Source organism: Helianthus annuus, chromosome 7 (genome assembly GCF_002127325.2).
Source record: "Helianthus annuus cultivar XRQ/B chromosome 7, HanXRQr2.0-SUNRISE, whole genome shotgun sequence".
Lineage (NCBI taxonomy): Eukaryota > Viridiplantae > Streptophyta > Magnoliopsida > Asterales > Asteraceae > Helianthus > Helianthus annuus.
The window spans coordinates 21,785,831-21,791,655 of record NC_035439.2 but is presented as its reverse complement, the minus strand read 5'-3'; the positions used below and the strand labels follow the sequence as shown (position 1 = coordinate 21,791,655).

General features: G+C 36.4%; 1 long non-coding RNA gene across 1 annotated transcript; it reads right to left on the bottom strand.

The window, feature by feature from the left end:
• Positions 1–1,458: 1,458 nt before the first annotated feature.
• On the bottom strand, positions 1,459–4,923 carry LOC110868082. The gene is made up of 3 exons (XR_004862032.1): positions 2,662–4,923; positions 1,975–2,013; positions 1,459–1,737 (listed from the first exon to the last, which is right to left on the bottom strand). It is a non-coding gene; the product is annotated as an uncharacterized LOC110868082 (long non-coding RNA).
• Positions 4,924–5,825: the final 902 nt, after the last annotated feature.

Sequence of the window (5,825 nt, the reverse complement as noted above, 5' to 3'; positions counted from 1 at the left end):
AAAGTCTAAAATCGTCGTCTTAAAAATGATGTCTACAATTTAGAGTAGAACCGACGAAGAACAGGAATTGGAGATGACGAATGACAGGGATCGGATAATTAAAACGATGGTGATCATTTAAACTGAACAAAATCATGTTCTTTTTTATTTGATTTAGAAACAATCAAATAAGCCTTTGATTACGATATTGAGTAAATCAAAAGACGAAATCTTAGTTGAAACTTGACGGTTACGGAATTTTGATGCATGTATTATGTATGTGAGAATGGAAGAGAATCTATTTCGCTGTATGTGTAAGGTTAATTAAGTTATTAATTTTAATAAGTTAGAAGACATGTCGTTCCTTTACTAATGCTTCACATTATTAACATCCAAAACGATGCATTTGATTTGTGATTAAGGTTTTGAACCAACGTGCACGGTGCACCTTTACAAATAAACTCATGGAACGTTTTAAAAAAAACGCTACAACAAGAGATGGCCACCTTATATGGATCAAATTAAAATCACACTCCTTCATTTGAGAAAGACATGTCTTTTAACTAACTAATATGCACTGCTTGCGGTATGCACATATAATGTATATATGTGCAACTAACTAATACGCACTGCTTGCGGTATGCACATATAATGTGTATATGTGCGAGCGCTCGGGGTGCAAAAGTGAAAGTGCACTAATTTTAACGTTATTTTACTAATTTCATGAAAATAATGTTAAAAGAGGAGGATGGTTAATCATGCATCATGTGGTGACGTTGATAGGCGAAAGACAAGGGAGTACATGCACTAATCAACCTTTGTCTTAATTGTTGAGTGTTATGTGCCTTATGTCCAAGTCTTGATGTAGAACTACTATCGAGCCGGTGGTCTCATTAGAAGTAGTCTCTCTATTACTACAGTGTAGAGGTAAGGCTGTGTACATCTTACCCTTCTCAGACTCTACCTTAGCCGTGTTATTAGTGAGATTTACTGAATAGGATGATGATGATGTCTTTTAACTAAAAGAACATAACCCAAGTTGGTTTTTATAGTATTATATAATATAATATAACTAGGTGTATCAGCCGTCGCGCGTTGCGCGACATCACAAGCTAGTTTCAATTAGTTATGGTTGCAAACATTAGCCATTAATAACAACTTGTGATTAAGCATGCAGTTTTTTATAGATGCAGCTAACAAAAAATGGTATGGCTAAGCGTACATGGTGTTGTCTTCAGCATAAACTTTAACATGAGTTACAAGTTTTCCTAGTTAATCCATAAAGCTGCTTATATACGCAGTTAGTAGGGAGTCATTGATGTGTTGTTGCTTGAAGGATGATTTGTACAAAAGGAATGCATTAGGCGATTTTAGTTCAAGATTGCTAGGTGGACAAAAGAGAAGGCTTCAGCAAATCAAGCCTAACTCCATGAATCCGTCTTAGTCTAACCTTTTTATGGTGGATCAAAAGTGAACAGATTTAGTAAAGGTTATTACAATACATAAATATAATAAATAGCAAAAGTAAATGGATTTAGGTTACATGAATAGAATCCCTCGTATAAAATGATTTTTGTACTCAGGTACTAAAATAGTCCATGCTTCATTACTGGCTCATCAATACACTGATCGAAATTAGCTCAAGAAACCTTTAGCAAATAAGATCAAACAAGTTTAGCTCAAGGTGAAAATGAGTTAGAAAAGATTATAACTTCAAAAGGCAATGAAGCAGAGCATCAGCAACAGGAACTTCCATCCCTAACCATAAAGACAACTTGGAGTCACTGATTTAAAGCCGCAAACAAAAAAATTCATCTTAAGATAATTGAAATCAGAATTAACAACACATAACTGAAATTGTAAAGTCATGAAGAACGCCTTAAACTGAAACTTAGTATAATTATTATTGTTCAATATCGTAATCGATTGAAGTACTGAAAACAACAGATAAAAGTGTGCGTGTAGAGTGAAGTGAGGTAGATCTAGAATGAATACCGTTGACGTTCGGTGGCTGGATTGATGACGGGGAAATACCTGCATAATACGACCTAATTTTCATGAAACGTTGCATAAAACAAAAAATTAAAAAAAACCGAGTAAGGAAATACGTGCATAAGAGCTGTACAGCCCCAATTCCAAAACCTGGCAACCACGACTGAAGAAGAAAACAGGACATCAAGTAGAAATGCATTCATACATAACACTTCTAATCTCGTCGGGGATGATGATGATGATAAAAAAGAGAAAGACTAAGGATGCTACAACTCAGTAAATGAAACAATCAACAAATCAATTCTCTTGGTGGGTGAAGGTTTGGGTGAAGAAGGAATTCCAAACACGTATGAAAGTAAAAGAGACACGTGGCTTGAGTAACTACAGTACACTGAAGCGACACGAAAAAAGAAAAAAAAGGAAGCAAATTTTGGATTCGAATTTGCGCCCAAGAACACATACCACTTCACAGAAACCACTCCACCAAAGACACTTACACATTGATGTAGCTTTTTAAAACCCATATATACAAATATACAATAACACTTGTTGATGTTGAGAAAAAAATAGATAACCAATAGTGTGATGTCCAGTTGCAGTGTTGTAGAAGTTGCAAAAACATTTACTAAATAATTTTAACACTCGAATCCATTCTATTAATTAATCAAAGGAACTAACAACTGAAAATACCTTATAAAAAGCATAACCAGATAGCTGCTAAAATTGATTTACTGAGATGAAACACTTGAAATCGATTCTGAAGCTTAAATCACAATAAGACCAACATAGGTAAGTCTGCATACATTTAAAAAACAAAGGAAATTAACAAACACCAAGAACAATATGAGCCCTAAATATGACATCACACTATCACATGATGTGTTAACGAATTTTGGAGGCAATTTTGCGCATTATAAATTGAAATTACAAACTAATATTAAAGTTTATATGCATTTGTTCATGATAAAAGGTGAACTCAACGGAATCTTAGAAGTCCTAGCCGCCGCATGTCGTCGTCACTGGAGTGAGGTTATTGTCAAAGCAACGCGGTAACTCCGCCATCCGACTTTGCCCTTTCTCTCTCTGTTGCTTCCCATCTGACTCGATAAGGCCTTACTTTGATTAACGGTGGTGTTAAAGCTGCACCCTTAGCCGACTGCACACATATCTGGATTCTGAAACATCACCTCATACCAGAATCGTCATAAATGTTACTAAACCCATATACTCCTCTACATCTCAAAACACGAACATTTAATTTAGATAACCAACAAAAAAAATAAGGATGACAGTTTAGATCAAATAGCGAGATTCACTGACCAATATGCATTTACAAGTAAAATCAAATAGTTTGTTCACACTAAGATAATAGAGATCTGGATTCTAAAACATCATATAATACTAAAATCAAACTATAATCTCAACAAAGAATTAATACAAATCATATAACCAGATCATGAACTTAAAATGACAACCAGTACCAACAAACCACAGCAAACAACGCATCAAACTTACACAACAACAACCATAGTCCATATCAGTCACCAAAGAACTCATCGGAGCTTCACTGGAGTTGTGTAACACCAAAAATAGGTTAACGAAAACAAAGAAAATCGATCTAACTATAAAAGAAACATGCAATTGAAGTGAGGCTTACCAGAATTCTTGCTGGAGTCAAACAGAGACCCGTCACAACCGTAGGCGCGCCGCCTCCATCTTGTTACTGTAACCGTACCCACCAGCTGAACAGCCAAAGGAACACTCAAATCTAAAAAAATTAACCTAAAGCTACCTATTGGAGCCCTAATATTCTAACGGAAACCATCGCCCCTCACAAATTCAACCGCCACTATCAGACGACAGACCACCTCCTCCACCCCCTTGCCGCCGTCGTCCGCCACCACCACGTCTAGACAACGCCCTGTTGCTACCATCAACTGCCTTATAACCGGCCTTGACGGCATCGTTCTGCCTTTGTGTGAGAATGTAAAGTTCCTAAACTACCCTGATAACTGTTCATTTCGTTTGGTTTTTAATTTTATATATTATACTCATCACAGCCAAGCAAAGAAAGAACCCCAGGATAAAAGTTTAGAACTCATCATAGACAACCGGTCACCGTCACCACAATCGACAGCCGATGTTGAAACCGGAGATGCCAATGTCGCAACCATCCATGTTCGTCCGGAAAACCACTGCTCACAGGAAACAACGGCGTTGTACCGAATGACAGGATGGAGCGGCGGCATATCTGTGCTCATCGGCAGCAGTTCCGGCGGTCGAGAGGAGGGATAACCATCCAAACAGACCAATAAAAACAAACCTTGGCATAAAGACTGTTCATTTCATTCGATTTTTAATTTTAACTTGGTGTGCATCTACATACACCATTACAACAAAACTTTAGTCAACGAAAGAACAGCATAATGATAGACAATTGTGTGAAAACAAAACCCCATCTAGCATATAGTTAGTGATTAAAGAAGGGTTTGATACCTATACCATTATAAGAAGACAAGCAATAGATCTATGGAATCTCAGTAGCCACAATGGGTTCAAGAACCCATCTTGAGAAAGGAAAGAACCCACGTCTCCGCCGTCGCTCTGTGATGGTGGCTGGCTGTCGTGCCTTTCCGACTCTCTCTCTTCAGACTATCCATTTACACACACATATGTGTTTTTTGGTTTGAAGTTGATCTTTCTGTTGTGGCTTAAATCTAGAGAGAGGGTTTTTGAATTCTGATTAATTTGAAGATAGAGGTTGTGGGAAAGAGTGAGTATGAAGGTTTAGGTTTAGTATAACTACTCAGGAGTTTCATCATGTTAAAAGGAAACGTTGGTTGTTCGTGTGGGCTGAAGTTGGTGGTTACCGGTGGATCTGATTATGAGTTTTATAAATCAGGAAGGATGAAGCGGTGGAGGTGGATTGGAAGAAGTGGTGTGTGGAGAAAGAGGTGGTGAAAGCAAAAGGATGTGGCAGAACATATTTATAAAAATAAAATTGGGAAAGAAGAGGGAGAGCCAGGTTTCGAACTCCTGAGCTGTTGCTAAAATGTTGATGGGCAAACCACTGAAGCAGATAGAGGTTTGGATTTCTGTTGTGCAAAACAAAACTATATACAAATACAAAAACGGTAGCCGTGATGTGACAACAACTATTCATTAGCTTTCTTTTTTAATATATGTATAATATAATGTTTATATGTATAATTTTTAATATATGTATAATGTTTTTTTAGTTATTGTTTCGTTCTTTTTATATGTTACTCATATTAGCAGAAAGTAAAAACAAACTAGGTTATATGCCCGCGCGTTGCGGTGGTATATTACCGCAGACATTTGATCGGCATCGGTTCGGTTCGTTACAGTACCATTACGATACATGCACTTGGTATAGAAATTAATACGTGTTTTATATCAACCGAAAACGATAAAAATAAACACCGGTATCGGCGCCGATGTTGTTCAAAAGGTACCGATTGGTTTAGGACATCATGTGATTGGTACCGATATTCATTATCTATATATTAATATGTATCGAAACCAAAAACCATAAAATGAAATACATATACCAGCACCGATGTTGAGCAATACGGTGTCAGTTTATCGGAACAAAAAACAATAAAATTAAATACTGGCACTGATATCGTTGTTGTTAGGTTGGTTTCAATTCAATTCACTACATTAGCGGCACGATATCTCTTCTGAATTTGGGATTTAAAGTTTAGGTTACTTATTATTTTAAATATGTGTAATGTAATAATAACTTTTCTTGGGATATTCATTTTATTTATAAATGTTTTGCTCTTTTTTAATTTGATTACACATGAAGGTTGAATACCTAACCTTAAAAA